This window comes from Mesoplodon densirostris, chromosome 10, assembly GCF_025265405.1.
Source record: "Mesoplodon densirostris isolate mMesDen1 chromosome 10, mMesDen1 primary haplotype, whole genome shotgun sequence".
Lineage (NCBI taxonomy): Eukaryota > Metazoa > Chordata > Mammalia > Artiodactyla > Ziphiidae > Mesoplodon > Mesoplodon densirostris.
In genome coordinates this window covers 70,013,926-70,024,567 of record NC_082670.1, presented here as the reverse complement: position 1 = coordinate 70,024,567, position 10,642 = coordinate 70,013,926, and the positions used below count along the sequence as shown (strand labels likewise).

General features: G+C 47.6%; 1 protein-coding gene across 15 annotated transcripts in view; it reads left to right on the top strand.

Moving 5' to 3' along the window:
• The first annotated feature begins 259 nt into the window (after nt 1-259).
• The window catches only part of MAP4 (microtubule associated protein 4), a 176,087-nt gene continuing 165,704 nt past the window's right edge, over nt 260-10,642 (top strand). For 4 of the 15 annotated variants that reach the window (XM_060111188.1, XM_060111189.1, XM_060111187.1 and 1 more), the window contains exon 1: nt 340-505. The gene's annotated coding sequence lies outside the window, so the exon portion shown is untranslated. Of the gene's footprint in view, nt 506-5,634; nt 5,785-10,642 lie in introns of all 15 variants that reach the window. The other 11 variants (XM_060111181.1, XM_060111177.1, XM_060111182.1 and 8 more) reach the window with 9 other exon arrangements.

Genomic DNA, 10,642 nt, shown 5'->3' with positions numbered 1-10,642 from the left:
AGGTTACGTCATGGAGCCACAGGCCCGGCCGCGTGTGTCCCGCCGCTCACATCCTCCCCGCTCCAGGCACCAAGTTCTAAAAGGAAGCGACGATCAATGCACAGAGCAGCGGACTAGGCCGGTCTGTCCTCCCGCCACTCTGGCGGCAGCAGGCGGGCGGGAGGCGGGCGTCTGAAGCCCCCGTGTGTACCTCGCCCCCAACAGCCCTCCGCTTGGCTGCTACCCCGGCGGGGTCGAGGAGGCGGGGCCGGCGCCTATTGGTCCGCCTCTGTCGTCCGCCCGCCCCCTCACCGCGCTTATTGGCCGGAGCCGCGGCGCCCGCGGGATAGGCGGTGGCGGCGTCCCTCCCTCGCGCCGGCCCTCAAGAGGGCGACGAGGAAGCGGCCTCTCCCTGCGTCCCGCCCCTCGGGCTCGCTCGCTGGCTCCCGGCTCCTCCCGGCTGCTCTCGGCCCTCTCCCGGCTCCCTCCGGCTCCGGCTCCGGCTCCGGCGCGGCGGCGGCGGCAGGTAGGTGCAGCGGCAGGCGGGGCCCGATCAGAGGGCTGGCTTCCCCACTGCCCTCGGGACTGCCCGAGCCTCGCCCCGCGGCCGCCCGGGACCCCACGAGGCCCGCCCGAGGCGGGGAAGGGCGGTGGCCGCCGGCTTCGGGACGCGGGGGCGGCCGGGCGCGGGGCCTGCGGGCGTGATCTTCCAAGTCTTCGAGGCGCTATCCGGGGACCCGCCGGGCGGGGCGGGCTGAGAGTTCCAGCTGCTGGGGTCTGGAGCGGTGGGGCCGACAGGCACGCCTTGGGCGCGGGATGGGGCTGAGCCTGGGGAGCGAGGGTCGGCTGCAGCCTGGGGCCCTGGGTGGGGCTCGGGGACGTAGGAAAACTCAAAGGTTGTCCCGTGAGGTTTGGGGGGTCAGTTGAAGTGGGGCTGAGGCGAGCCTTAGAGAGGGTGCAGGGTCAGGCCCTGGGTGGGGCTCGGGGACGTAGGAGAACTCAAAGGTTGTCCCGTGAGGCTTTGGGGGTCAGTTGAGGTGGGGCTGAGGCGAGCCTTAGAGAGGGTACAGGGTCAAGGGTTACGGGAGGGGCTGGAGGGTGGTCGGGAGAACGGGGCCCCAGGCAGGGCTCTCCCTGCGTGCGTGGCCCTAGCACTGTTTGGGACTAAGCAAGTTTCTGGCTGCGGGAGTGCGCAGGGGTCGCTCGCTGTAAAGGGTGGGGATGCGAGGATAGGACAGGCACCTGGGGGTCAGTTGGAAATGTTACCCAGAACAGAGATTGTGATTTAGCACATGGGCCAGGTTCTCCGCTGGTATGTTGCTTGAGCTCTTCGGTGAAATTACCCCGTTGGGGGGTGGGTGGGGGCGATGTTAGGGTTTTGCTTCCATCCAGGAATGGGTAAATTAAATGCATTTGCTGCTTTGGGGAGGAGACAGTGATTACGCTTAGGTCTGTTTTAGGACCCAGACCTAGAGTGAAACGTGCTTCTCGGAATGGTTAGTGTTACCCAGCTTTCTCCTGGGAACCCCCTTTTCTCCTCACCCTCTTCGGTCCAGTTACAGTATTGCTCCCCAGGGCCTCTCGATTCCCTCTCCCTGGCTCCCTAGGATTGCAGTGTTTCTTGCTCTGCGTGTGTGTGTCTCCCGCCCATTTTCCTGCTGCTGCGCTTTTGGCAACTGCCTCTGCTCTTTCCCAGGGATGGTTGTGGCATTGCATCAGGGGATATTTGTGCTTGTAATTTGCTCACTCAGCCCGGGAAGAGGGAGAATAGTATGCTGCAGAGATGGGGGTGGGGTGGGGTGGGGGTGCCGTCAGCTCGGCTGGGCAGACAGAGAAATGGGTGTGGTGAGGGAATACAGCTGCTCTAGACCTATAGGGTAACACTGCCCAGTCATCAGCTCAAAGAGATTCAAAGAGCGGCAGCAGCAGCTATTTTTATAAATCAGTTCTGAATCCAAGTTGAGCACATGGATTTAGAGTGAACAGTTGTCATGCTCTAACTATTATGGGCTGGGTGTTTGGTAGACAACACTAGAGTTGCTAAGCAAGAGACTCCATCTGTACAGTGCAGGGGGTACTTTACTTGTAGCATTTTAACTGCGCTTCTCAACTCTCTTGCATGGGACATCTCTTGTCAGGGGATGTCTTTTAAATTGATGTGGTTTGATGGTCCATACCGCTGCTTTTTTTTAAAAAATGAATTTATTTATTTACTTTGGCTGCGTTGGGTCTTTGTTGCTGCGTACGGGCTTTCTCTAGTTGCAGTGAGCGGGAACTACTCTTCGTGGCAGTGCGCAGGCTTCTCGTTGCGGTGGCTTCTCTTGTGGAGCATGGGCTCTAGAGCGCAGGCTCAGTAGTTGTGGCGCACGGGCTTAGTTGCTCTGCAACATGTGAGATCTTCCTGGACCAGGGCTCGAACCCGTGTCTCCGGCATTGGCAGGCGGATTCTTAACCACTGGGCCACCAGGGAAGTCCCATACCGCTGCTTTTTTTTTTTTTTTTTTTTTTGCAGTATGCGGGCCTCTCACTGTTGTGGCCTCTCCCGCTGCGGAGCACAGGCTCCGGACGCGCAGGCCCAGCGGCCATGGCTCACAGGCCCAGCCGCTCCGCGGCATATGGGATCCTCCCAGACCAGGGCACGAACCCGTATCCCCTGCATCGGCAGGCGGACTCTCAACCACTGCTCCACCAGGGAGGCCCCCGCTGCTTTTTAAATGAAATGTTTTTACCTCAATTATACACTTCCTTTCAAATTTGCCTAAATATAATAAAGCTATCATTTTTTGAGCACTTGCCATCTTCCAGGCACTAGTTGTTGGTGTTTATTTACAGATGAAGAAATTGAGACTGACAGGAATCAAGGTCACACAGATAAAGTGGCATCCACACCAAGGTCCCTCTGACTCCCACAGTAGTTCAGAAACTGGACATTTCAGAAACTGGACATTTTTGGTTCACACAGGGGTGATTCAAGCACTTAAGAATTTATTCATGCAGAGTAATCTCACTGGAGACTGATAAGCCAGATATCAGTTTATTTACGTCAGGGACTTCCCTGGTGGTCCATGGGTAAGACTGTGCTCCCAATGCAGGGGGCCTGGGTTCAATCCCTGGTTGGGGAACTAGATCCTGCATGCATGCATGCCACAACTAAGAGTCCACATGCTGCAATGAAGATCCCGCGTGCCGCAGCGAAGACCCAGTGCAGCCAAAATAAATAAATATTTAAAAATTTAAAAAACTTATTTATGTCCAAAGTTTTAAGTGCCATATGCACATGGGAATTAATTATCCACTGGCCAGGGCACCTCCTTTGTTTCTGGGCAGCCAAATCAGTAATAAGGATGCAGTTGATTATAGAATTGAAACTAAGGGCACTGTAGGTTCTTAGGGGATGTTTTAATCAAGTCACAGAAACCTAGTGGGTCTGCTTTCTTTCTCTACTATGCAAACTCCTATTGGGTTGGCCAAAAAGTTCCTTTGGGTTTTTTCCTGTAACTTATGGAATATTTATGTTGGACAGTGCTGGGGAGGTTCTCACACATTTCCCCACTGTCTCAGTTTTTTAAGTCGTCTCTTCCTATATTTGTCATACCAGCATATACTTACTTGAGTTAAAATTCCCAAATTTATAAATAAGTTTATATTACATATTAAAAAAGGCATTTTCCATTGTTTGCTGACAGTGAAGGAAACACCTGTCTTTCTTATGACTAGTGGCTTAACTTTATTTTTTAGAGGGTATGAAAACTTTTATTAATTAATTGGCTTTCAGGGGAGAGTAGGACAAGTTTGTCATACTTTTTCAAAATGGCTTGAGAACAAGGAAAGATACTTGCCTGCAGTTTTTATTTTTTTATTTTTAGCTGTGTTGGGTCTTCGTTTCTGTGCGAGGGCTTTCTCTAGTTGCAACGAGCGGGGGCCACTCTTTATCGCAGTGCGTGGGCCTCTCACTGTCATGGCCTCGCTTGTTGCAGACAGGCTCCAGACTCTCAGGCTCAGTAGTTGTGGCTCACGGGCCTAGTTGCTCCGTGGCACGTGGGATCTTCCTGGACCAGGGCTCGAACCCATGTCCCCTGCATTAGCAGGTGGATTCTCAACCACTGCGCCACCAGGGAAGCCCTTGCTTGCAGTTTTAATTTTGGTTGTAGGGTGGGGGTGGGAATGAGTGTTCCTTTGTGTGGTTTGAACCTCCCACCTACATCAAGATAGGTTGCTTAGTTTTAGAGATATGGTTCCTATTGATCTTAGGGTCTTGTTCTTTTTCCTAATCTTGTTTCTGAATTTGATGGTCCATCCTTTGGCTGTGTAAACTTTTGCTGTTGATACTTCAAATTTTTGACATGGCTGTTTTCCTCCTCCTCCTTCTCCTCCTCCTTTTTAAATATTAAGCATCAGTCGTTGATATGTAGGTTTTATTTTTCTTTAAAAAGCGAGAAAACTGAGAGGAACATTTTGAAGTCATCTTGGTGTAGTTCATTTGACTTGCTCAGTGTGAAAAGGAAACCGAGTAGATATCAACTGATTTCACTTTGTCCTTCTAAATGGCACTCTTAGAACCAGGTTACTGTGGCCTTATTGCTAGGAGTGAGTATGTTGAGGACAGTGAGGGTCAAGAAAGGGGATAGAGCAAACTGATATATATGAGGGGCTTGTACACACTACCTTCTTAGAGCATTGTAGGCTAATTTCTCAACGCAGACCTTAGGGGAACTAATTTGTATGTCATTAAAATTTTAAGCTTGAAAGTCAGCCGAATGTACTTTTGTGATTCTTTACAGGTTGAAAAGTTAATCTTCTCACCGTAAAACCCATTAAAAAAATAGTAAATAATTTTTGGCTGCGTCTGGTGCTGTGTGTGGGCTTCCTCTAGTTGCGGAGGGCAGAGGCTACTCTTCGTTGCGGTGCGTCAGCCTCTCATTGCGGTGGCTTCTCTTGTTGCAGAGCACAGGCTCTAGGCACGCAGCCTTCAGTAGTTGTGGCACGTGGGCTTTCAGTAGTTGTGGCTCGTGGGCTCTAGAGCGTAGGCTCAGTAGTTGTGGTGCACAGGCTTAGTTGCTCTGCGGCATGTGGGATCTTCCCGGACCAGGGCTCGAACCTATGTCTCCTGCATTGGCAGGTGGATTCTTAACCACTGCGCCACCAGAGAAGCCCCGTAAAATCCATTTTGTTAGTTTGCATTTAAGTATCGTTTGAAATGTATTTTTTTTTTTTTTTTTTTTTTTGCGCAGTACGCGGGCCTCTCACTGTTGTGGCCTCTCCCGTTGTGGAGCATAGGCTCCGGACGCGCAGGCTCAGCGAGCATGGGTCACGGGCATAGCCGCTCCGCGGCATGTGGGATCTTCCCGGACCGGGGCACGAACCCGTGTCCCCTGCATCGGCAGGCGGACTCTCAATCATTGTGCCACCAGGGAAGCCCTGAAATGTATTTATAACCTTTCCTCACTCTCCCTAATTTTACAAGGTAAATGCAATTTTTTTTTTTTTTTAATTTTTAGCTTTTTGTTTTGGACATTTTAAAATTTATTTATTTATTTATCTTTGTTGTGTTGGGTCTTTGTTTCTGTGTGAGGGCTTTCTGTAGTTGCGGTGAGCAGGGGCCACTCTTCATCGCAGTGCGCTGGCCTCTCACTATCGCGGCCTCTCTTGTTGCAGAGCACAGGCTTCAGACGCACAGGCTCAGTAGTTGTGGCTCACAGGCCCAGTGGCTCCGCGGCACGTGGGATCTTCCCAGACCAGGGCTCGAACCCGCGTCCCCTGCATTGGCAGGCAGATTCTCAACCACTGCACCACCAGGGAAGCCCGGTAAATGCAATTTTAAAAAACCTTTTATTTTGAGATAATTTTAGATTAGAGAAGAGTTGTAAAGATAGTACACAATTTCTGTATACTCTTCATTCAGCTTCCCTTCATGTTAACATCTTATATAATCATCATACATTTATCAAAATTAAGAAATCAACATTAGTTTTTTTTTTGTTTTTTTTTTTTGCGGTACTTGGGCCTCTCACTCCTGTGGCCTCTCCCGCCGTGGAGCACAGGCTCTGGACGCGCAGGCCCAGAGGCATGGTTTACAGGCCCAGCCGCTCCGCGGCACGTGGGATCCTCCCGGACCCGGGGCATGAACCCACGCCCCCTGCATCAGCAGGCAGACTCCCAACCACTGCGCCACCAGGGAAGCCCCCAGTAATGTATTTATTTATTTTTGGCTGTGTTGGGTCTTTGTTACTGCGCGCAGGCTTTCTCTAGTTGTGGCGAGCGGGGGCTACTCTTCATTGCAGTGCGCGGGCTTCTCATCGCGGTGGCCTCTCCTGTTGCGGAGCATGGGCTCTAGGCACGCGGGCTTCAGTAGTTGTGGCACACGGGCTCAGTAGTTGTGGCTTGTGGGCTCCAGAGTGCAGGCTCAGTAGTTGTGGCGCATGGGCCTAGTTGCTCCGCAGCGTGTGGGATCTTCCCGGACCAGGGCTCGAACCCGTGTCACCTGCGTTGGCAGGCAGATTCTTAACCACTGCGCCACCAGAGAAGCCCCAATAAATCAACATTAGTTTAATGGTATCAACTAACTTACAGACTTTCCTCTGATTTCCCCAGTTTTTCCACACTGGTACTCTTTTTGTGTTACAGGATTCAATCCAGGTTACCACATTGCACTTTAGATGTCATGGTTCCTTAGTTTCTCCCAACCAGTGACAGTTTCTTGGTTTCTCTTTGCTTTTGACGCTTGACACTTTATTTATTTTTTATTTTTTTAAATTTATTTTTTATTTTTATTTTTTTCCCGATGGAAGAAGTTTAATTACTTTATGGGCACACTCTGAGTCCAGTAGGAAGGGGAAAGGATCTGACAGCAGGACTAGGGGTTAGGGCTCAGGAGCTCCAGGTTCTGATCCATCTCTGTCATTTATCACTTGTGCGGTCACAAGCAAGGATCTTTTTGTTGTTGTTGTTGTTAGTTTCTGCTTTATAACAAAATGAATCAGTTATGCATATACATATGTTCCCATATCCCCTCCCTCTTGCATCTCCCTCCCACCCTCCCTATCCCACCCCTCCAGGCGGTCACAAAGCACCGAGCTGATCTCCCTGTGCTATGCGGCTGCTTCCCACTAGCTATCTACCTTACGTTTGGTAGTGTATATATGTCCATGCCTCTCTTTCGCTTTGTCACAGCTTACCCTTCCCCCTCCCCATATCCTCAAGTCCGTTCTCTAGTAGGTCTGTGTCTTTATTCCTGTCTTATCCCTATGTTCTTCATGACATTTTTTTTCTTAAATTCCATATATATGGACGCTTGACACTTTTGAAGAATAGTGGTCATTCGTAAAGTGTTCCTGAATTTGCATTTTCTGTTTTCTCTTGATTAGCCTGAGGTTAGGCATTTTAGGGAAGATTACCAGAGAGATCGTATGCCCTTCTTGTCCCATCATATTTCGTATCAGAGGATATCTGATATCAACACGATTTATTACTGATGTTAACTTTGGTAGCTTGATTGAAGGTCGTGTGGCTGCCTGCTTTCAATAAAGTGACTCTTTTCCCGTTTCCTTACTTCATTTGTTAGAAGCTAGAAATGAGTCACCAAGTCAAGCCCACACTCTAGGGCAAGGGAATTTAAGCTCCACCTCCTGAAGGGATGAGTATCAAAGAATTTGTGAGCATAAGTTAAAACCACCCACAGTAATTAGTAAATATCTCTGTGAGGCTAAACAAAGATCTGATATTCTTAAAGTTTCATCCACTAATTTTAGCATTCGGCAGTGAAACTTGCCTGCAGCAGCAATTATTGTGTTATTATAGTGGTGATTTTCTGTTTCCCTCATTCCTCCTACATTTATTATTTGGAATTCTTCTGTAAGGAAGATTTGTGCCTCTCCCCCATTTATTTATTTAATCATTTATATCAGTATGGATTCATGAATATTTTTCTCCCTTTGGATTGTAATCCAGTACTATATTTTGTTGCATAAATTCTTATAGCTTTGGCCATTTGCCACCTATGTTCTTTTGACATGAGGCCCCCCCCCTTTTTTTTTTTGGATCACATTTTTACTTTCTGGTGCTGCAAGATGCTCCAGTCTCATCTTTATTTCCCCTGCCCTGGCCCTAGAACCAACCATTTCTTCAAGGAGCTCTGGTTTCTTTTATTGTAGAAGAATATTTAGAAACCAAGGTCTGGTTTCTAAATGAACTGGGTGTACTCATTGCTATTGGGATATCACTGCTTCCTGGCACTCTTAGGGAACAGAGCTGGGAAATATATGTATGTATACTGACCCAGGTATACACATACCTGTTTTGTTTTGTTTTGGCCATGCCTCGCAGCTTGCAGGATCTTAGTTCTCCGACCAGGGTTTGAACCTGCGCCCTCAACAGTGAAAGGGCAGAGAGTCCTAACCACTGGACCACCAGGGAAGTCCCTACACAGATCTGTTTCTGTATCTCTCTGTATATAAATATAAACATGGGTTCATACTGGTCTCTTCTGACTCTAATCCAGCACCTCAGAGTTCATTCTAGCATTCACCTCCTTGCTTATTTGTAATTTCTTTCTCTGTCAGTGAGAAACTTGGCTCTTATTATTTATAATAGATTTACTTAATAGTTCAACCGTAGTGTATGTGTAAAGTAGGAAAATGCAGGGTTTTTTTTTTTAGTATTTCTTTTTTTTTAATTTAAATTTTATTTTATATCGGAGTGTAACTGATTTACAATGTTATGTTAGTTTCAGGTGGAAAATACAGTTTTAATTGTCACATAAGGTAAATTCTAAAGTATTTTGCAGTTAACTAATTTAAATTATATTCCTGTAATATTGGTATTTTAAATTACTATATTTCAGTTCCAGTGGAGAGGTGAAGTCATTTGCCCCTGGCCAAACAGGAAGTGAGTGACTGTAGCTGGAATTGGTGACCTATTCTCACTCCCAATGAAAAGCTTAATCCCAAGCAAAGCAGTCTCTTCATATCAAGTATCTTGACCAATAGGTCAACCTTTATCCCTTCTTGGTGGGATTGTTCCTTTAAATTAAAGAAATTTCTGGGTTTTAGGTTTTTTTTTAAACTTTGGCAGTGTTGAGAGCAAAAATAATTCCTTTACTGGACTTCTTCCTACTTGTAGAATCATAGACTTGGTAGAGATCTTAGAGATAATCTAGTGCAGTTTTTCACACAGTATAAGTGATTCATCCAGTCCTCTCTTTTAGGAAGTATTCCCCTAGACAGGGACTTCACAGCTGGTGGCTATCAATTCCAGGTTTGCAAATTTGTCATTTAGAAAGACTTCCTTGATAATTATCTCAGAGCTGCGTCCCTGCAGTTTTTATTCACTGGTTCTAATTTTGCTGTCTACAATTATTCCTTGTAGCTCCAATCTCCACTTTACAGCTATTCAGTGACAGTTATTTTGTCCCACTTAAATTTTTTATTTTCCAGACTAAACAGTTTTTTCCTTCTAGCCACCTCTTCTGAAATGTGCTTTCTAAACTTTTTACCATGTTGGGCATCATCCTCTGGACATGCTACAGTTTGTCAGTTTGTCACATATGTTCTGATCCAGATACTACTGTATTAGGCCCTGAAAGTAAAGTGATTACGGAATTTAAAATGATCCCTGCCCTTGGGGAGCTTAGTTTCCATCAATATTGCTTTAGAATAAATTAGGTTCTTTTTTCTTTCAATATCCACTTTTCAGTGTTAGTTTATACTTGTCTGGTAGTAAGGTCACCTGTAAGTCTTTTTTTCTCTAGAACTGCTATTAACCCAAGTCTTTGTCCTCAGTTGGTTGTTTGTTTGATTTTTTAAAATTAATTAATTAATTTATTTTGGGCTGCGTTGGGTCTTCGTTGCTGCGCGTGGGCTTTCTCTAGTTGTGGTGAGGGGGGGCTACTCGTTGCAGTGCGCAGGCTTCTCGTTGCGGTGGCTTCTCTTGTTGTGGAGCACGGGCTCTAGGCGTGTGGGCTTCAGTAGTTGTGGCATGTGGGCTCAGTAGTTGTGGCTCGCGGGCTCTAGAGCGCAAGCTCAGTAGTTGTGGCACACGGGCTTAGTTGCTCCACGGCATGTGGGATCTTCTGGCCCAGGGCTCAAACCCGTGTCCCCTGCACTGGCAGGCGGATTCTTAACCACTGTCCCACCAGGGAAGCCCCTGGTTGGTTTTTTGAATCTATGTGTTGGACTTTTTTACACTCCTATATTCCTTCTGTAACTCCTGATTTCTGTCCATTGTTCCAAAGGGGAATCCTGATTCTGTTATCCTTTGCCTTTGTTATCCTTTCTATGTCTATAACTTTGATATGTTCTTTCTTTCTTTTTCCTTGAATAGATTAAGAAAATATTCACCTAGAGAATGTCAAGATCAGATCCTAGTAGTAGGTAATTAGAAATAAAACTTTATGCTTTATTTTCTCCTTACTTCTGACTTTATCACTTTATTTTTTTTTTATTTTTATTTTTATTTTTTTTTCTTTTTGCGGTATGCGGGCCTCTCACTGTCGTGGCCTCTCCCGTTGCGGAGCACAGGCTCCGGATGCGCAGGCCCAGCGGCCATGGCTCACGGGCCCAGCCGCTCCGCGGCATATGGGATCCTCCCAGATCGGGGCACGAACCCGTATCCCCTGCATCGGCAGGCGGACTCTCAACCACTGCGCCACCAGGGAGGCCCACTTTAT